The sequence below is a fragment of the Pelobates fuscus genome, chromosome 5 (genome assembly GCF_036172605.1).
Source record: "Pelobates fuscus isolate aPelFus1 chromosome 5, aPelFus1.pri, whole genome shotgun sequence".
Taxonomy (NCBI): Eukaryota; Metazoa; Chordata; class Amphibia; order Anura; family Pelobatidae; genus Pelobates; species Pelobates fuscus.
Window position 1 is genome coordinate 284531100 of NC_086321.1, and position 23610 is coordinate 284554709.

Here is a 23610-nt window from a genome sequence, read left to right on the forward strand (position 1 = left end):
CACCTTACACAATGCCAACCTGCTCCTCCTCTACTGCCAACCAATCTCACCATATACAATACCAATCAGCTCCTCCTCCACTGCCAACCAACCTCACCTTACACAATGCCATCCAGCTCCTCCTCTACTGCCAACCAACCTCACCTTACACAATACCAACCTGCTCCTCCTCTACTGCCAACCAACCTCACCATATACAATACCAATCAGCTCCTCCTCTACTGCCAACCAACCTCACCATATACAATACCAACCAGCTCCTCCTCTACTGCCAACCAACCTCACCTTATACAATACCAATCAGCTCCTCCTCCACTGCCAACCAACCTCACCTTACACAATACCAACCAGCTCCTCCTCTACTGCCAACCAACCTCACCTTACACAATACCAACCAGCTCGTCCTCTACTGCCAACCAACCTCATGTTACACAATACCAACCAGCTCCACCTCCACTGCCAACCAACCTCACCTTACACAATGCCAACCAGCTCTACTTCCACTGCCAACCAACCTTATCTTACACAATGTCAAACTCACTTTACACAGTGCCAACCAATGCCACCTTACACTACCAACCAGCTCCACTGCCAACCAACCTCACCTTACACAATGCCAACTGACTCCACTGCTTACCAACCTCACCTTAAGCAATTCCAACCAATTCCACTGCCAACCAACTCCACTTTACACAATGCCAACCAGCTTCAACTCCACTGCCAACCAACCTCACCTTACACAGTGCCAACCACCTCCACTGCGAACCTCACCTTACACAGTGCCAACCAGGATTTGTTGAGTTCATTTGCATATGCCGACACAGAATCCCTTGCAGTAGTGAGAGCACTGTTAAAGTGAGATTTCTGTGGAAAAGCAAATCTTATGGCTTGACTGTTTTTTTGTATTTGTGTTTAGCAATGTATTAACTATCCACTTACTTCCGGTGGAAGCGGTTTTCATCCACACTTTTTTTCCGGTGAAGCTGGATTTCGGTGGGTGGGGTAAAAGGGTGGGCCACTGATGTGAATCACATAACCAGAACCGTCCTAAGTGGCAAACATGCGCAAAAAGGGGGCGTGTCTGCATGAAGAATTAGATGGTAAGTCTGGTGTGAATGCATGATAGGCTGCCTGCCAATCACGCAGGATCACCAAACAAAGGCATACTTTACAGACAGCACTCTGAGCTAGGCAGAAATGTGTCTAATGATGCGCTAGCTCTACACTTTCTAAAGACTGTACCCTAGCACTCGCTGGATTACTCCATTCCTAACCTTCTTACTAGCAGGCAGAAGCTCCTGCTATACACTCTGGGTCAGAGAAAAAGTGTCTGTAGTGAGTGAAGAAGAAAGGGAACATGCCACTATGTTAGAGAAAGCGAAGCAGCAAGAGTGTTTGCATAGTGCGCAAAGTCAACTTCACCCTAACTAATTTAATGTTCAACCAGTCCACACCAGTTTTGTTACCCTACTTTCCTTTGAAGTTTCCATACTTAAGCAAGAGCATGTGAAGAGTAGTAAAACATTTTTTTTTTAAATCAATGGGCCTATTCCATAGGCATGGGCCTGGAACTGCAGCTCCATCCGCCCCTATGTTACTCTATTCCTGCCTGCAGGGATATGTGCAAACCGTGTACAAGGAGAATAAATATCTGTGCAGAAATTTGAGCTCTAGAGCCTCAAACATTAACTAATGTTTTGAACAGTGCAATTGAAAGAGCCTAAATTTGCGAGGCTGCAAATGGAGCTCATTTAGAAGATCTCATCTTCCATACCTAGTCAAACAGTTCTCCACAGGTTAAGCATTCATTGTATGTCATATTATTGACATTGGTTAATTAATAAAAAAAAGTTATTGATTTCTCAAACCCTACCCTGGATGTATCAGTGTTTGTCAGGCCCGGACTGGCCATCGGGCACACCGGGCAAATGCCCGGTGGGCCGCAGTGGCCATGGGCCGAGGCCGGCAGGGGAAGGTCCCAGGATCTCCCCTGCCGGTCTATGCAGGGCCGGCACTATCTGAGCGCCGGCCCCGCTGTTTTCAATGAAGGGCCGGTGAGGAGATCAAAGATCTCCCTCACCGGCCCACTTGGAAAGACATGCGGCTGGGGAGGGAGGAAGAGGACCCGGCGGAGCTCTATCTTGCAGCTCCGCCGGGTTCCTCTCGCGAGATCCGGCGCGTTGCCATGGCAACGACCGGATCTCGCGAGAGTGAACTCTAGCCCCGCAGGCTAGAGTTCACTCACCCACTGGACCGCCAGGGAAGATACCAGCGTGCTGGTCCCCCCCTCTCACTCACCAGCGTGCCGGTCCCCCCCCCACCTCCCAGGCTACAGGTAAGAAGGGAGTGGGGTGGGGGGGGGGCATAATGCTACATTTTATTTTACCCCCCAACACTCAATCCCTTCTAACATTCACACACAGCACTATCACACACAGCACTATCACTCCCATCACACACAGCACTCTCACTCCCATCACACACAGCACTCTCACTCCCATCACTCTCACTCCCATCACACACAGCACTCTCAAATCCATCACAGCACTTCACACAGCACTCTCACTCCCATCATTCTCACTACCATCACACACAGCACTCTCAAACCCATCACAGCACTTTCACACACAGCACTCTCACACACATCACACTCAGCACTCACACACATCCACAGCACTATCACACTCAGCACTCTCACACACAGCACTCTCACACACATCACACTCAGGACTCACACACACATCACACTCAGCACTATCACAAAACACATCACACTCAGCACTATCACAAAACACATCATACACAGCACTATCACACACATCACACTCAGCACTCACGCACATCATCCACAGCACTATCACACTCAGCACTCTCACACACATCACACATCACACTCAGCACTATCACAAAACACATCACACACACACAAAACTCACACACATCACACTCAGCACTATCACAAAACACATCACACACAGCACTCCCACACACATCACACTCAGCACTCTCACACATCATCCACAGCACTATCACACTCGGCACTCTCACACGCATTACCCTCAGGAGTCACACACATCACACTCAGCACTATCACAAAACACATCATACACAGCACTCTCACACAGCACCCTCACACACATTATACACACATACTGCACCCCTCACATACACACAGAACCTCCCCAACACACTGCACCACACACATACACAATACTTCCAAATATATATATATATATATATATATATATATATATATATATATGCACACACACTACATTCCTGACATACACACTCTGGATCCCCTATACACACACTAGATTCCTTGTAAGCAAACGCATACTACACCCCTAAACACACACTCTCTACAAACACTACATCACATATATACACACACCCACACACACACACACACACTATAGCCTGTGTGGTGAAACCAACTTCGCCACTGTGAACTGGAGAAGCCTGGTTGCTAGCCTCCTGCCCTGCGACTATGGCCCCTGGACATATTTGGGGCATATTGTATTTTATCGTGCGACTGCTGGCCCTTTAAGTACAGTGAATGGTATTTTATTGTACTGCTGCTGGCCCTTTAAGAACTGTCTGGGGACCTATTGAGACTTTGGGTAACAATACCCTTTAAGACTATGGCCCCTGAAAACGTATGGACTTTTATTGGTGTGTATGGCCCTTTAAGAACCGTCTGGGGACATATTGTGACTTTGCTGAACAATGCCCCTTTAAGACTATGTCCCCAGACCTGTAAAATAACTTGTTCCTGGCTTTCCCCCACTTGGTTCAGTAAATAGGGCTTACTGAGCCAAGTATTACACAGGCGGACCACCCAGAAGCTAAAGTGTGCAGGCAATTTACCTCCCAGGCTGTGAGGTTACTGCCGGTCAATTGCACGTGGCGGCGGCCATCTTGGTTTCCTCGAATGCGGTCAGTGGTGTATGCTAAAGATTCTGTGGAACTAAAATCGGCTACACATTCTACCGAACACCGCTGACCCTTACCTTCTCCCATACGGAACTTGCAGCTCCAGAGACTAAGTCCCGTTCGAAATGGGACTTAGTCGTTTTTTCGGCATGAAATTGACCGACCGCACAGCCCAAATCTATGGAACTGTTTTGGGCAGGAAATTGTGCTTGCGGTCGGTCATAATGGACTTCCAGCTAACTTTTGATCCACTGGGGGGATTTGGCTGATTTTTGGAAGGGTTTATGTTTGATGTATGCTGAGTCTGAATATGAACTTTTATTGAAATTGAATGTATGGTTTTAAAGTTACAGTGTGTGTGTAAAAACTGTATTTTTATTGTATGTAATAATTGGTTTAACTGTTAATCTAAGGGGAGGAAATGTGTGGGAGGTACATCCCTGTGATTGGTTAATTTCATCCTCCCCCTGGGAGTGTCCTGTATGTACTTGTTTGTAATAAAAGCCAGACTGGGTGTCCCAGTCCTGAGTTCCTGTTTTACCCTCAACTTGAGTCCTGTGTCTTATTGGGGGAATCTGCTACAAGGGATTGCTATGCTAGGCATATTCCCTTGCTATAATCACTGAGCTCTTGTAAGAGCTTGTTCCTGCTTCGTTCTGAAGGGAGATAGCTGCAGCCTGCGGTGCTTATGGTGTCTGGTGGAGTGCTTGGAGTCCTCTGGAAGCGCTAGGAGCATCTTTCAACGGAGGTACCCAGTCGGGGTGCCAGTGGATCCGTTACAGCCTGTATGCACACACTTGCTACATCCCCTATACACACATTCTCTACAGCCCCTAGCCACATATGCATTACATTACACCACAAACACAACACGACTAAAACCGACCTTATTACACAATACCACACCACAATCAGCTCACTATACACACACACACACACACACACACACAATCCCACACACAATCCCACAAGCAGGCTCCAAACACAGCACAATACTCTTTCCTGGCATTTTTGTCTCCTGGTATCCATTTATAGAGACACCAGAGACAAGTTGCAAGGAAACACAGTGCAAGCATGTTATTAAATTTGAAACAAAGAAATAAAGTATATACACTAAGAGAATACACGTATACTGAGATAGTTCCAGGTGAACTTCACAACCACCTGTGGAAATGTATAGCAAAAAGACAAAAGTGGAAACCACCCAGAATACGTATAATGAATAAAATACAAAAGGACAACCTGATATAGGTCAAATTTCCTTGAATGGAATCTGTGTAAAAATTGAAAACACTTTCATAGCGTAAAAAAGTAAATATAAGTAGTGTTTAAAGTGAGATTAAAAATGCACTCACAAACAAACGATTATTCAGGCCTTTCACCCTCTCAGGGGTAGTGTGATGAGCAAAGATGTCCTCCGACACGATATATGTGGATGTAAAAAATGCAATATAGTGAAGTATGTTTAGAAATATATAAATTCACATTTATTCATTGCACTTACAAATTAGCAGCATAAAAAAGGCATCTCTCCATAAACATATGGAACTCCTGGTGGTGATAGTCGAGTATCCACAATCCAGAGTCAGGGAGAAGATACAGCATTCAAATAAAAATAATTAAATAAAAACAAATATAAGTACATAAGAAGTATAATAATATCCAACGCGTTTCGTCCTATTGGATGTCGGACTTCTTCAGGGATAATTGTGGATCCACTTCTGAGGGTTTTTATACCCTTCAACATCATCTTCTTGATCCGGTACACATGCAATCAAACATGCGTTTCACTGTGAACCGCAGAAATCCAGCGCGGAATACAAGGAGCTTCTCAAACAGTTCCGGGTAATAGTGCGCATGCGCGTAATGACCGCGCATGCGTCCACTGAAAAGACCGTTGCCTGTAGGGGACAAAAGGCATAGAAAGGCGAAAAACCGCCTGAGAACAAAACCGAGCACATATTGCTACAAATTCTAATAGAGTGGCAAAATTGCCAATAATATTACAGCATACATTCTAGATATATCTCTACATCTCAGTATATATACATATTTACGAACATGAGCACAAAATTAACTGCATAATATAAATTATACATATATACACAACCATATTATAAATTATACATATATACACAACCATATGTAAATATAAGTTTATAGATAAGGATGGATTTAAAATCCAATTAATATGGACCAAATTAAAGGGGCATGTAGCCCCATAATAAGTCATTTCCTCAAGGGTTCTCTTTGTTGTCGAAGTCTCTTTAATAAGATGCCATGGTTTTTCTTTGTTTATATGTATATATTAACCTATATGTAAATATATGGAATATATTTTTTATATTTTTATGCCTATTTTTTATGTTTATCACTTACTATAGTTCAATTTCCTAATTCACTTATAGGAAGCTCTTTAATCAATTTAATCTACACCCATAATTTCTTGCACATCAATAACATATGATGGGTATACATGACCCTTTAATTGAGCTCAACTCTCTATTTCACATATAATAATCATATAATTAAATTTACATCCAGTAATCCTGCACACCAATAACTTATTATGGGGCTACATGCCCCTTCAATTTGGTCCATATTAATTGGATTTTAAATCCATCCTTATCTATAAACTTATATTTACATATGGTTGTGTATATATGTATAATTTATATTATGCAGTTAATTTTGTGCTCATGTTCGTAAATATGTATATATACTGAGATGTAGAGATATATCTAGAATGTATGCTGTAATATTATTGGCAATTTTGCCACTCTATTAGAATTTGTAGCAATATGTGCTCGGTTTTGTTCTCAGGCGTTTTTTCGCCTTTCTATGCCTTTTGTCCCCTACAGGCAACGGTCTTTTCAGTGGACGCATGCGCGGTCATTACGCGCATGCGCACTATTACCCGGAACTGTTTGAGAAGCTCCTTGTATTCCGCGCTGGATTTCTGCGGTTCACAGTGAAACGCATGTTTGATTGCATGTGTACCGGATCAAGAAGATGATGTTGAAGGGTATAAAAACCCTCAGAAGTGGATCCACAATTATCCCTGAAGAAGTCCGACATCCAATAGGACGAAACGCGTTGGATATTATTATACTTCTTATGTACTTATATTTGTTTTTATTTAATTATTTTTATTTGAATGCTGTATCTTCTCCCTGACTCTGGATTGTGGATACTCGACTATCACCACCAGGAGTTCCATATGTTTATGGAGAGATGCCTTTTTTATGCTGCTAATTTGTAAGTGCAATGAATAAATGTGAATTTATATATTTCTAAACATACTTCACTATATTGCATTTTTTACATCCACATATATCGTGTCGGAGGACATCTTTGCTCATCACACTACCCCTGAGAGGGTGAAAGGCCTGAATAATCGTTTGTTTGTGAGTGCATTTTTAATCTCACTTTAAACACTACTTATATTTACTTTTTTACGCTATGAAAGCGTTTTCAATTTTTACACAGATTCCATTCAAGGAAATTTGACCTATATCAGGTTGTCCTTTTGTATTTTATTCATTATACGTATTCTGGGTGGTTTCCACTTTTGTCTTTATGTTATTAAATTTGCTTGCACTGTGCAGAACAAATACAGGGCTTTTTTCTCATGCTAGAGATCTTTAGCAGAGCTCTGCGCATGGTCTGCCCTGGCCCGCACTTTGAGAAGGGGGCGTGTTTGTCGTTAGTGACGACAAAACACACCCTCTCTGCCCTGCCCCTTCTTAGTGGGCCGCTCTGATAAAAAAATGCCCGGGCCGAATTTTTATCCCAGTCTGGCCCTGGTGTTTGTCATTCATTATTGAGATGCTAGTGACACAAGATAATTATGTGGAGATTGTATGAATGTATTGCAGCTCCACAGCAATAAAACAGTAATGTACAGAGAGTATGAATGTATCTGAATGTGATACCGGAGAAACTGACGGAAGCCAAGCACAGAGAGATGGACACAGGTTTCTTAAGGAAGGAAGAGATTCTTTATTCGGTTCACCGATCGGGACTCAGAGGGACTAATGTCACCAAAATACAGCAAGTTCTGAGCCCCGGACAATAGTGCAGGCTCCTTATATAGGCATATAACTCCTCCCATATTAAGCTCCACCCGCACATTCTCTTGACCAATCAATACAAATAAGAATTAACTTCCTGCTTGACCGCATGGCCTGTCCAGCACAATGGAGGAGGGGAATACTACATCCTGTATTCTCGCACATGCTCCGTACACTACTGATCGTATCTTGCCACGTGCAACTAACTGATCGATACGTCAGCATATGCACGTACACATGCCACGTGGTAATCTCGGCCTACTAAATTTATTTTTACCGAGATTCCACCACAATCCCCCCTTTGATGCCTCTTGATATTTCACAATTACTTGAGGCATCACTTAACCTTGGTTTGCATACACCTCAGGTTACCATGAACCAGACCAGACTTTTCCTATGATGTGAATCCCTTAACACTCCTCTTCCTGCATTGGTTCTCCCTGATCTAGAGCCTTATATTTATATATGGCCATTATCTGTGCTGCAGCCTTCCTTTCTGCTATATTTTCTATCAAGCGTTGCACAGACCTAACTACTAAGGGGATAAGACATGGCAGGAGTAAACACAACATTAAAATCAGTAGGACTCCGCCTACCAATGCCTTAAGCCCTCCAAACTGCTCATACCAGCTACCAAACCAACTGCTTGGATTATACCCTTTCCATACCTGAGTAGGCACATGTGCTAGTTTAACCATATGGCTAGTAAGCTCAGCTATTGCTTGCCCTTCGTCATCTATTTGAAGACAGCAATTGCTCAGGTTAAACTTCCCACATACACCTCCCTCTACTGCCAATAGGTAATCCAAAGCTAATCTATTTTGGTATACTGCTGTCCTCATCCTGGTATTATGCTTCGCTAGAAGATTGAGCGCTTGTGAGGTCTCATTAGTAATAATCTCAACCACTGCCTGTAATCTTATAATACGGTTGAGCATATAAATTGGGGTTCTATATCCAAAGGTACCATCCTCTGCCCATGTGGCTGGCCCATAATACTCTATAATACGCTGGGGAGGCCATTCATTATCTTCCCAGGCGCCTATCTCTATGGGTCCCCTTTTCTTCCTATGATTCACATCATACACTTTAACACCCAAAGTCTCACCTGTTTCAATAGGTAACAAGAAGAAGGATGGTTTGAGCATACCCAACACACATGCCCCTTCCCAGTCCTGTGGCAACTCCGAATAGGCTTTCTTACCACAGATCCAGTACAAATTTGCTGGGGCTCTCCAACTAGATGTGATGGATAAATCAAACCACACGTCCTTTAAATTGGCATATCTTGCAAACGGGTTAGATGGTTCTGAGACATTTGAAGCCGACCACCAAGTTGTATTCTTTGTATCATCATCATAAGCTTTTTGCCCTAAACAAGTTAATTCTCCTACAGAAGTATTATACATCATTCCTTTCCTTGCTATGCAAACATAACCTATGATGGAGGTCTTTAATCTCCACTCAGATTTACCTCTAACACTTATCTGATAATCGGCTTGTGAGGATATTAATTGGTCAACTGCCTCAGAACCGGACATTACCTCCTTTGCTTCCCAAGGCCATTGGTCTCCCATGTTAGTACCTCCACACACATAGCAGTTGGTAACATTAAGACTACCGGCAATACTTTCGGCTAAATCAATGAACAGGTTTTTAGCATTATGGGGGATCTTATTATCTATACTCATCTCTTCATAAAAGGAATGGTATACATGATGAGTTTGGGAGGTTACCGTATCGGTCTCTATCCCTATAAGCAATACTGTCCCAGGGTCTAAACCCGTCCCGTATATTTGAAACCCAAATAAATTACCATATCTATCCAAGAATTGGTCAGGATTATTTATAAGAATATGGACTGGATTGCATTCCATAGGCTTACAGTATGGATTGGTAGGCAACTTAGTCACAATCATGTCCTTGTCTGCTGTCTGTCCCCAAGTTGCCCACCCCACACAAGACCAATATGGGCAAAAATTGTATTCTCTATTTGGGCATCTAGGACTCACATACTTATTTTTACTACTGGGACAAATATATTTATCATTAGACCCATACGTTCTCTCCCATCTAAGATCCCCACATACATTCCACGGCTTTCTACCACTTGATATCGCCTTACATGCATCAAATAGCAGAACACCCGAAGAATGTACGGATTCTAATACCGTTTTATTAATTAGGGTCCCCTGAGGATCTCCATTCCTGAGAGTCAACAAAATTGTACGGGGTTGATACTCTGGACTGAAGCACTTAGGTTCTCCTACTCCTAAATGGCACACACTATACTCTATATTTAAGTATCTACATCTTGATACATCTCCTTTACACTCGTATTGCGAATGCCAAATTAGGGTCTGGGAAATATGGTTACCTGTTCTTGTAGTCTTAATGCATACCTCACAGCTAGGAGTGTCGGTACCTCTACCTTCCTGAATATAAAAATACATATATAAAAACATTATCAGAAACACATCTTTCGTCGGCATCCTCAGTCTTCGTCCGTGCGATGGCACCTCAGCTTCCAGGATGTAAGGGCTGCAGGGAATGGAGTTCTGCTCGTCTTCACAGGGGTCCCTTCGAGACTTTTCCTGACTTTTAAACTACACATCGGTGAGCGGACAGGCTTTATTATGGCCTTCTCACTCACTTACCAATCTCTGAAACAATAAAATTTGTAATCCACAAGGTTCCTCATCACTCCGACTGAGTCGTGCGCTTTAACCGGATCTTGCAGGGATTCTCTGGATCTGCTGTAACTTGCCAAGAATTGACTGCTGCTGGTTTAACCCTGGAGTGATGTATCCACGGAGTCACTTCGGCCACTTTTATCGCTGTAGGGGTAGACAAAAGAACAACATAAGGACCTCTCCACTTGGGCCCTAACGGTACATTATTCCACTCTTTAATCCACACTTGGTCTCCTGGGTGATAACTATGAACAGGGGGATAAATATTCACAGGTAATCTATCTTGTACCCATTTCTGTACCTCCTCCATAGTCTTACCCAACTCTACAACCTGCTGCCGAGTAATTCCTTCTCCCAACTGATTCAAATCCCCCCTTAAGTTACCAAGTACGGGAGGTGGACGCCCATACATGATTTCAAAAGGAGAGAGGCCCATCCTTCTGGTAGGTGTACTGCGGATTCGTAACAGAGCTATGGGCAAAAGAACATTCCACTTAAGTTGGGTTTCCTGACACATTTTTGCCAACTGGTTCTTAATAGTTCTATTCATTCTCTCTACCTTACCAGAACTCTGAGGTCTATATGCCGTATGAAGCCTCCACTTTATACCGAGCATATGAGTCAGTTGTTGTAGGCATTGATGAACAAAAGCTGGACCATTGTCCGATCCTATAGAGCAGGGTAGTCCATATCGGGGTATTATTTCTCGTAGCAGGAATCTCACAACTTTTCCTGCTTTCTCTGTACGAGTAGGACATGCTTCTACCCAGCCTGAATAGGTGCACACAACTACTAGTAGGTAGCGATGTCCACCAGATTTAGGCATTACTGTATAGTCAATTTGTAGATCGGACATAGGGAGTCCCCCCATAAACTGGACTCCTGGTGGCTTTACTGGTCCTTGCCTTGCATTATTTTTAGCACACGTCACACATCTTCGTACAATGGCTTGAGTTAAGTTGGACAATCTTAGTATGTAGAAATGTTTTCTGAGAGATTCTTCTGTACTGTCTCTCCCAGAATGTGTCCCGTTGTGATAGTTTTGGACAATTTCTACCGCTAGTGATGTTGGGATAACTATTCTCCCATCTTCTAACTGATACCATTTGTTCTCCAAATAGTTTCCAGGTTCAGTCTTTAACCACTCTTCTTCTTGAGCTGTATAAACTGGAGTCAATTGAGACAGTGGGGTTGGTATAAGAGCAGCTATATGTTCCACATATTCCTGTCTTCCTGATTCAGCGGCACGCTTAGCTGCATTATCTGCCATCCGGTTTCCTTTGGTTACATCACCATCTCCTCTCAGATGCGCTCGACAATGTATAATTCCAACTTCTTTCGGTTCCCATACTGCTTCCAATAGTTGTAGGATTTTAGCTGCGTACTTGATTTCTTTGCCCTCTGAATTCAATAGTCCTCTTTCTTTATACAAAGCTCCGTGGGCATGAGTGGTTAAAAACGCATACTTGGAATCCGTGTAGATGTTCACTCTTAAACCTTCAGCCAATTGTAACGCTCGTGTCAGTGCTATCAATTCTGCCTTTTGTGCTGATGTTCCTTTTGCCAGTGGCCGAGCTTCTATCACCTTGTCTATCGTTGTTACTGCATATCCTGCATAGCGGATCCCTTCTTTCACATAACTACTGCCGTCTGTGTAGTATTGAACGTCGGGGTTCTGGATGGGAAAATCACGAAGATCTGGTCTACTTGAAAATACTTCATCCATCACTTCCAAACAATCATGTTGACTTTTAGTAGGTTGTGGCAAAAGGGTAGCTGGATTTAAGGTATTTACAGTCTCTAAATGCACTCTTGGGTTTTCACACAACATTGCTTGATACTTGGTCATACGGCTGTTACTAAACCAATGATTTCCTTTGTAATCCAACAACGTCTGTACTGCATGTGGGACTCGTACATAAAGTTCTTGACCCAGAGTGAGTTTATCGGCTTCAGCTACCAGCAGGGCGGCTGCAGCTACGGCTCTTAGACAAGGTGGAAGTCCGCTGGCCACTGCATCCAATTGCTTAGACATGTAGGCAACGGGTCTTTGCCATGATCCCAAGTACTGTGTCAATACTCCCACAGCCATTCTTCTTTGCTCGTGTACATACAGGTAGAATGGTCGTGTGTGATCAGGCAGACCTAATGCTGGGGCACTCATCAAAGCCTTCTTCACATCTTCAAATGCCTTTTGCTGTTCCGGGGTTTATAGGAAGGGGTCGTGTTCTGTACCCTTGATAGCTGCATACAGAGGTTTTGCCAATATCGCGTAAATGGAAATCCATATCCTACAGAAGCCTGCTGCCCCCAAGAACTCTTGCACTTGTCTTCTATTCTTGGGTGTTGGTATTTGGCACACAGCTTCTTTTCTCTCTGGCCCCATTATCCTTTGACCTTCAGAGATATGGAATCCCAGATATTTGACAGTTGGCAGACACAACTGAGCCTTCTTCCTAGACACCTTGTATCCTGCCTTCCAGAGAATGTGTAGTAGATTGTGCTTTGCTTGCTGACATATTTCCCTTGTGACTGCGGCTATCAACAAGTCATCTACATATTGTAACAATACACACTCTCCTGGGATTGACTCGAAATCCAGTAGATCTTGACTTAGAGCTGAACCGAACAGGGTAGGTGAATTTTTAAACCCTTGGGGCAGTCTTGTCCAAGTCATCTGGCATTTTGAGCCCGTTACAGCATTTTCCCATTGGAAAGCGAAGATACATTGGCTTTCTGCGGCAATTCGGAGGCAAAAGAAGGCATCTTTGAGGTCTAAGACTGTAAAATAGGTAGCCCCGCCCGGAATTAAAGCAAGCAGGTTATACGGATTGGGCACAACTGGATGTATACTAACAACCGCATCATTGACTGCTCTCAAGTCCTGCACAGGGCGATACTCATCTGTACCGGGCTTTTGAACAGGCAGCAATGGGGTGTTCCAGGGGGAAGTACAGAATTTTAGGATACCATACCGTATGAACTTATCCAGATAAGATTGAATGTTCTTTTTAGCCTTCTGCGGGATGTGATATTGTCGTAGGCTCACTGGATAAACCCCAAGTTTTAGTTCGATTTTAATAGGTGGAATATTGCGGGCCAGTCCTGGTGGGTTGTTCTCTGCCCAAACTCCTGGTATGTTGAATAAGGATTCATCACTCCTAGGGTTTTGGCTAGTCAACGCTGTATAAAGTCGCCACTCTTCTTCCTTTCGTATGGATAATGTCATAATACCTGAAGGTCCATTAAACTTTAAGGATGTTGTTCCGTTTGGTAGGAACGTAATCTGCGCTTGTAATTTGGATAGCAAATCACGTCCCAGCAATTGGACTGGACATTCAGGCATGTAAAGGAATTGATGTTTTACTACGTGGCCTCCCAATGTACAGAGTCGACTTTTAAGAACCGGTTTTGCAGCAATCCTTCCAGTTGCTCCTATTACAGTAATAGTTCTTCCAGATGGAGGAGCAACTAGGTTAGTCACCACCGAATGTTCAGCACCAGTGTCGATCATGAATGCACTCCTTTTTCCCCCTATTGATACATCGACCATAGGCTTCGCTCGACCAAGGGGGATGGAGCCCGGTCGGTATCAATAGTCTTCCATGACCGTGTCAGCCAATCCTACGAAGTCCCTACCTTCTCTATCGCGGGACCTTTGCGCTGCGGGATAGTACCTGTCTTCTCTTACACTTCCTCTGTTACCATTACTCCCTCCGGGACCTCCTCTACCTCTCGCTCTGCCTCTAAAGTTTCCATAACCTGCCCTGGGTGGGTCTCTCTCGTACTGCTCTCTTTTCGGACACTCGCTTCTCCAATGCCCTTCTTCTCTGCAATACACGCACTGATTCCTACTCAGGGGCTCCCTATTCCACCTACTATCGCCTCTATCTGGGCCCCGTCTATCTACGCCTGCGATCGCTACCGCTAACATATCCGCCTTTTTACGCATCTTGCGCTCTTCCTCTTTCTTACTTTCTGATTCCCTATTCATGTACACCTTATTTGCTACCTCCATTAGTTGGGTAATGGACATTCCTGCAAACCCTTCTGACTTCTGTAGCTTGCGCTTAATATCCCCGTAGGCTTGGCTGACAAAGGCAGAGTTTACCATTCGGGAATTATCAGCGTCTTCCGGATTAAAGGGGGTATACAAGTGGTATGCCTCCAATAATCGGTCATAAAAGACACTGGGCGCTTCATCACTTTTCTGAATCACCTCAACTGTCTTCGACATATTTATGGCTTTCTTCCCTCCGGCTTTCATGCCAGCAATTATAGCATCTCTATAGGCTTTTAGGTGACGCATATCTGCGCCATTAACGTTCCATTCGGGATCGGTATTTGGATAATGAGTTGCGGCCCATGCTACTGGATTGGCTTGGTTTAAAGTACGAGCTTCTTCCTCTAGCGCTTTAATGGCCGCTTGGTTAATCCTAGTCCTCTCCTCATTGTTAAATAATGTCATTAATAATTGCTGGCAATCAGCCCAGGTTGGATTATGCGTCTGGACTATCGAGGTGAACAGGTCGGTCATGGCTTGTGGTTTCTCAGTATACGAGGAATTGTGGGTCTTCCAATTCAAGAGATCGGTAGTCGTGAACGGGACATATACGAAGACTGGGTCAGCATACACCATTTGACCTGTGGCATCAAGATAGGCTGACCCAGGATTCAAACGAAGAGGCATCTGATAATGTTTGGGTCGTTGGGTACCGGTCAGTTGTCGGGTTAGTATAGGGCTACGTGGAGGGGCGTCGGTTAGAGGTTCCGGTCGGGGGGTAGTAAGACATGAGGATGTAGAAGCTTGATTTTGGGTGAGGTCGGTAAATAGAATATTCCGAGCCGGGCTAGAAGAAGCCTGACCGGAAGCTTGAATTGGCGCCAAATCAGGATATATGGGTCTAACGGGGGTTGGTACCGGAAGGGGAGGTTTAGTAACGGGTGGGATGGATTCTGAGCTGGAGGAGGAAGTAGATGGGGACAACGGACGAGTGGGTGTGGAACTTCCTGTACTTGTATCACTTCCCTCTACAGGGAAGTAAGGGGGCGGCATAGGGATCTCGGACTCAGGGGGCGTGTCCAAAATGGGCTTAACCATGGTCCTAGTGGACAAACAAGTCCTGGCCACCATGAGGCGACATTGCTCCTCGTGGCATATCCGAATCCATCTTGGCAAGTCGTTTACGGCCTGCCTCCAACAATCTATGTATGGAAACTGTCCGTAAAGTTCAGGCCTACCTGATACAGCCACGTGTACACGCTGTACCAGATTTGGATCCAAACTGCCACGTGGCGGCCACGCCGCGACCAAAGTAGGCCACTCCCTAGTGCACAAAGTGACCAAACGTACAGAAGACATTTTAACCCCAAAATCACATTTTGTAAATCCCTTTTTAAAATTCTTCACCATACAACCTAAGGGATCCAAAATCGTTGACTCCGACGCGCCCATACTTAGCAATGGAGTGTCGTTGACAACGAATACTATACACACGCTCTATTCAACAGTCACACCCGTTTCTTCCGGCAACAGCACCACGTGGTACAGTTACCAAGTGAAACGTACACAATAACACGATAATCACTCAGGGAATTCCCGTACACACACAGCTGTTACACCAGTCACTAAGTAATCGATATTATGCCCTTTGGCGAAACTATACAGTCACCCACGCTATAATTCTCTATATATGAATTACCCGTCTATAACACACCCCAGTAACATCGTCTTTTACAAATAGTAGTTACAGTACGGTTAGCATAGGTCAAAGTACAATTTAAGGTCACAATACAATTATTAGTGGTTATGGTGTTAGACATGCATTAGACGACAATGATTAGTACTTATATACAATGTCAGTAAATATACAGGGTTATGGTACCGTGCACTATAATACAGCAACACACTATTAACACTCTCGCTAGACGGCTGAGCTCGCGCTATCTAACAAGATATACACTTTACTAACAATCTTTAACACATATACAACCCCAACTAAACTATTGGCCAGTACCTTGATGGACTACCTAAAACTATCTACATCCGTTTTGGTTAGCCACACTGCCCAAGCACCACATATAGCGAACTAGAGGGCAGAATTTACAACAGAACCCTTTTAGTCTTTCTACTCTATCAATAGTCTAGTGGGTTCCAAATTTACACGCCTTCCCACTTAGCCAAGATAGGTTGAGATCTAGCAAACGATAATGTACATCAGAGTCTGCTTAGTCTCCCGGTCCCTCCGACCTAGCGAACAAATTGTACACCCTAGAACGCTAGTCTAGACAAGACCGGCTAGGGCTATTTACACAGAACCCCGCCTGACTCCAAACCAAATCAAATGGTCTTACTAAAGAGCGTTCGATTGAGCGGTGCGCCTTCGCTCCTTCCCTCCGACAGAGGGGGCAGATTCCATACACAGATTTAACCCCTTATGGGCCTACCGCACAATCGGTATATCCCTAGTGGGTCCGCCGTCTAAAACAGCGGTCGTCTTACCTCCTCGTTCCTGAACCTGAGTTCACACTCATCGACGGGGACACCCCAGCACTTACTACGTAGAGGCCGATGATCTCCTGGACAACAGACCAGTGGCGCCGAGACGAAGGGAGGTCCACGCAGAAGTTCAGGGGTGCAGCCGTAGAGAACGTGGGCAAAGATAGACCGTCTCACGCCTCTGCTTCTCAGCTACCGTTGAACGATGAGCTTCCCGGCCAATGCACCAAATGATACCGGAGAAACTGACGGAAGCCAAGCACCGAGAGATGGACACAGGTTTCTTCAGGAATGAAGAGATTCTTTATTCGGTTCACCGATCGGGACTCAGAGGGACTAATGTCACCAAAATACAGCAAGTTCTGAGCCCCGGACAATAGTGCAGGCTCCTTATATAGGCATATAACTCCTCCCATATTAAGCTCCACCCGCACATTCTCTTGACCAATCAATACAAATAAGAATTAACTTCCTGCTTGACCGCATGGCCTGTCCAGCACAATGGAGGAGGGGAATACTACATCCTGTATTCTCGCACATGCTCCGTACACTACTGATCGTATCTTGCCACGTGCAACTAACTGATCGATACGTCAGCATATGCACGTGCACATGCCACGTGGTAATCTCGGCCTACTAAATTTATTTTTACCGAGATTCCACCACAAATGTATAAACTGTGGAAACAATGACATACTCTGGACAGTGTTTCCTGATAACTATGTTGGCCTATTATTTGCAGTTAGTTCTCTTGACAATTCAACGTAGACTAAAGTTTAGCAAATATGTTTTAGGTCAACATAGCTATATTGAAATATTTTACATCTTCAAATATATATTCTGATAACTATTTTAGCCTATTATTTGCAGTTCCCTTGGTAATTCTCCATAGATTAACATTTTGTGAATAAATCCATCTCTGCTTTCTATTTACTAAACAATGAATTGAAAATGTGGTGGAATTTCGGTAAAAATAAATTTAGTAGGCCGAGATTACCACGTGGCATGTGTACGTGCATATGCTGACGTATCGATCAGTTAGTTGCACGTGGCAAGATACGATCAGTAGTGTACGGAGCATGTGCGAGAATATAGGATGTAGTATTCCCCTCCTCCATTGTGCTGGACAGGCCATGCGGTCAAGCAGGAAGTTAATTCTTATTTGTATTGATTGGTCAAGAGAATGTGCGGGTGGAGCTTAATATGGGAGGAGTTATATGCCTATATAAGGAGCCTGCACTATTGTCCGGGGCTCAGAACTTGCTGTATTTTGGTGACATTAGTCCCTCTGAGTCCCGATCGGTGAACTGAATAAAGAATCTCTTCCTTCCTGAAGAAACCTGTGTCCATCTCTCTGTGCTTGGCTTCCGTCAGTTTCTCCGGTATCATTTGGTGCATTGGCCGGGAAGCTCATCGTTCAACGGTAGCTGAGAAGCAGAGGCGTGAGACGGTCTATCTTTGCCCACGTTCTCTACGGCTGCACCCCTGAACTTCTGCGTGGACCTCCCTTCGTCTCGGCGCCACTGGTCTGTTGTCCAGGAGATCATCGGCCTCTACGTAGTAAGTGCTGGGGTGTCCCCGTCGATGAGTGTGAACTCAGGTTCAGGAACGAGGAGGTAAGACGACCGCTGTTTTAGACGGCGGACCCACTAGGGGTATACCGATTGTGCGGTAGGCCCATAAGGGGTTAAATCTGTGTATGGAATCTGCCCCCTCTGTCGGAGGGAAGGAGCGAAGGCGCACCGCTCAATCGAACGCTCTTTAGTAAGACCGTTTGATTTGGTTTGGAGTCAGGCGGGGTTCTGTGTAAATAGCCCTAGCCGGACACCCGTGTCTTGTCTAGACTAGCGTTCTAGGGTGTACAATTTGTTTGCTAGGTCGGAGGGACCGGGAGACTAAGCAGACTCTGATGTACATTATCGTTTGCTAGATCTCAACCTATCTTGGCTAAGTGGGAAGGCGTGTAAATTTGGAACCCACTAGACTATTGATAGAGTAGAAAGACTAAAAGGGTTCTGTTGTAAATTCCGCCCTCTAGTTCGCTATATGTGGTGCTTGGGCAGTGTGGCTAACCAAAACGGATGTAGATAGTTTTAGGTAGTCCATCAAGGTACTGGCCAATAGTTTAGTTGGGATTGTATATGTGTTAAAGATTGTTAGTAAAGTGTATATCTTGTTAGATAGCGCGAGCTCAGCCGTCTAGCGAGAGTGTTAATAGTGTGTTGCTGTATTATAGTGCACGGTACCATAACCCTGTATATTTACTGACATTGTATATAAGTACTAATCATTGTCGTCTAATGCATGTCTAACACCATAACCACTAATAATTGTATTGTGACCTTAAATTGTACTTTGACCTATGCTAACCGTACTGTAACTACTATCTGTAAAAGACGATGTTACTGGGGTGTGTTATAGACGGGTAATTCATATATGGAGAATTATAGCGTGGGTGACTGTATAGTTTCGCCAAAGGGCATAATATCGATTACTTAGTGACTGGGGTAACAGCTGTGTGTGTACGGGAATTCCCTGAGTGCTCATTGTGTTATTGTGTACGTTTCACTTGGTAACTGTACCACGTGGTGCTGTTGCCGGAAGAAACGGGTGTGACTGTTGAATAGAGCGTGTGCATAGTATTCGTTGTCAACGACGCTCCATTGATAAGTATGGGCGCGTCGGAGTCGACGATTTTGGATCCCTTAGGTTGTATGGTGAAGAATTTTAAAAAGGGATTTACAAAATGTGATTTTGGGGTGAAAATGTCTTCTGTACGTTTGGTCACTTTGTGCACTAGGGAGTGGCCTACTTTGGTTGCGGCATGGCCGCCACGTGGCAGTTTGGATCCAAATCTGGTACAGCGTGTACACGTGGCTGTATCAGGTAGGCCTGAACTTTACGGACAGTTTCCATACATTGATTGTTGGAGGCAGTCCGTAAACGACTCGCCAAGATGGATTCGGATATGCCACGAGGAGCAATGTCGCCTCATGGTGGCCAGGACTTGTTTGTCCACTAGGACCACGGTTAAGCCCATTTTGGACACGCCCCCTGAGTCCGAGATCCCTATGCCGCCCCATTACTTCCCTGTAGAGGGAAGTGATACAAGTACAGGAAGTTCCACACCCACTCGCCCGGTGTCCCCATCCACATCCGCTTCCTCCTCCAGTTCAGAATCCATCCCACCCGTTACTAAACCTCCCCTTCCGGTACAAACCCCGTTAAACCCATATATCCCGATTTGGCGCCAACTCAAGCTTCCGGTCAGGCTTCTTCTAGCCCGGCTCAGAATATTCTATTTACCGACCTTCCCCAAAATCAAGCTTCTACATCCTCATGTCTTACTACCCCCCGACCGGAACCTCTAACCGACGCCCCTCCACGTAGCCCTATACTAACCCGACAACTGACCGGTACCCAACGACCCAAACATTATCAGATGCCTCTTCGTTTGAATCCTGGGTCAGCCTATCTTGATGCCACAGGTCAAATGGTGTATGCTGACTCAGTCTTCGTATATGTCCCGTTCACGACTACCGATCTCTTGAATTGGAAGACCCACAATTCCTCGTATACTGAGAAACCACAAGCCATGACCGACCTGTTCACCTCGATAGTTCAGACACATAATCCGACTTGGGCTGATTGCCAGCAATTATTAATGACATTGTTTAATAATGAGGAGAGGACTAGGATTAATCAAGCGGCCATTAAAGCACTGGAGGAAGAAGCCCGTACTTTAAATCAAGCCAATCCAGCAGCATGGGCCGCAACTCATTATCCAAATACCGATCCCGAATGGAACGCAGATGTGCGTCACCTAAAAGCCTATAGAGATGCTATAATTGCTGGCATGAGAGCCGGAGGGAAGAAAGCTATAAATATGTCGAAGACAGTTGAGGTGATTCAGAAACGTGATGAAGCGCCCAGTGTCTTTTATGACCGATTATTGGAGGCATACCGCTTGTATACCCCCTTTAATCCGGAAGACGCAGATAATTCCCGAATGGTAAACTCTGCCTTTGTCAGCCAAGCTTACGGAGATATTAAGCGCAAGCTACAGAAGTTAGAAGGGTTTGCAGGAATGTCCATCACCCAACTAATGGAGGTAGCAAATAAGGTGTACATGAATAGGGAATCAGAAAGTAAGAAAGAGGAAGAGCGCAAGATGCGTAAAAAGGCAGATATGCTAGCGGTAGCGATCGCAGGCGTAGATAGACGGGGCCCAGATAGAGGCGATAGTAGGTGGAATAGGGAGCCCCTGAGTAGGAATCAGTGCGTGTATTGCAGAGAAGAAGGGCATTGGAGAAGCGAGTGTCCGAAAAGAGAGCAGTACGAGAGAGATCCACCCAGGGCAGGTTATGGAAACTTTAGAGGCAGAGCGAGAGGTAGAGGAGGTCCCGGAGGGAGTAATGGTAATAGAGGGAGTGTAAGAGAGGATAGATATTATCCCACAGCGCAAAGGTCCCGCGATAGAGAAGGTAGGGACTTTGTGGGATTGGCTGACACGGTCATGGAGGACTATTGATACCGACCGGGCTCCATCCCCCTTGGTCGAGCGGAGCCTATGGTCGATGTATCAATAGGGGGAAAAAGGAGTGCATTCATGATCGACACTGGTGCTGAACATTCGGTGGTGACTAACCTAGTTGCTCCTCCATCTGGAAGAACTATTACCGTAATAGGAGCAACTGGAAGAAGTGCTGCAAAACCGGTTCTTAAAAGTCGACTCTGTACATTGGGAGGCCACGTAGTAAAACATCAATTCCTTTATATGCCTGAATGTCCAGTCCAATTGCTGGGACGTGATATGCTATCCAAATTACAAGCGCAGATTACGTTCCTACCAAACGGAACAACATCCTTAAAGTTTAATGGACCTTCAGGTATTATGACATTATCCATACCAAAGGAAGAAGAGTGGCGACTTTATACAGCGTTGACTAGCCAAAACCCTAGGAGTGATGAATCCTTATTCAACATACCAGGAGTTTGGGCAGAGAACAACCCACCAGGACTGGCCCGCAATATTCCACCTATTAAAATCGAACTAAAACTTGGGGTTTATCCAGTGAGCCTACGACAATATCACATCCCGCAGAAGGCTAAAAAGAACATTCAATCTTATCTGGATAAGTTCATACGGTATGGTATCCTAAAATTCTGTACTTCCCCCTGGAACACCCCATTGCTGCCTGTTCAAAAGCCCGGTACAGATGAGTATCGCCCTGTGCAGGACTTGAGAGCAGTCCTATGGGCCCCAGAACAGCAAAAGGCATTTGAAGATGTGAAGAAGGCTTTGATGAGTGCCCCAGCATTAGGTCTGCCTGATCACACACGACCATTCTACCTGTATGTACACGAGCAAAGAAGAATGGCTGTGGGAGTATTGACACAGTACTTGGGATCATGGCAAAGACCCGTTGCCTACATGTCTAAGCAACTGGATGCAGTGGCCAGCGGACTTCCACCTTGTCTAAGAGCCGTAGCTGCAGCCGCCCTGCTGGTAGCTGAAGCCGATAAACTCACTCTGGGTCAAGAACTTTATGTACGAGTCCCACATGCAGTACAGACGTTGTTGGATTACAAAGGAAATCATTGGTTTAGTAACAGCCGTATGACCAAGTATCAAGCAATGTTGTGTGAAAACCCAAGAGTGCATTTAGAGACTGTAAATACCTTAAATCCAGCTACCCTTTTGCCACAACCTACTGAAAGTCAACATGATTGTTTGGAGGTGATGGATGAAGTATTCTCAAGTAGACCAGATCTTCGTGATTTTCCCATCCAGAACCCCGATGTTCAATATTATACAGATGGCAGTAGTTATGTGAAAGAAGGGATCCGCTATGCAGGATATGCAGTAACAACAATAGACAAGGTGATAGAAGCTCGGCCACTGGCAAAAGGAACATCAGCACAAAAGGCAGAATTGATAGCACTGACACGAGCGTTACAATTGGCTGAAGGTTTAAGAGTGAACATCTACACGGATTCCAAGTATGCGTTTTTAACCACTCATGCCCACGGAGCTTTGTATAAAGAAAGAGGACTATTGAATTCAGAGGGCAAAGAAATCAAGTACGCAGCTAAAATCCTACAACTATTGGAAGCAGTATGGGAACCGAATGAAGTTGGAATTATACATTGTCGAGCGCATCTGAGAGGAGATGGTGATGTAACCAAAGGAAACCGGATGGCAGATAATGCAGCTAAGCGTGCCGCTGAATCAGGAAGACAGGACTATGTGGGACATATAGCTGCTCTTATACCAACCCCACTGTCTCAATCAGGGCCGGACTGGGAACAGAAAGCAGCCCTGGAAAAAAATAATTCCAGCCCTCTAATTCATTGTGTCACATAGTATGCTTGTATTGTTTATATGTATGTGCTTTGGAAGAATTTT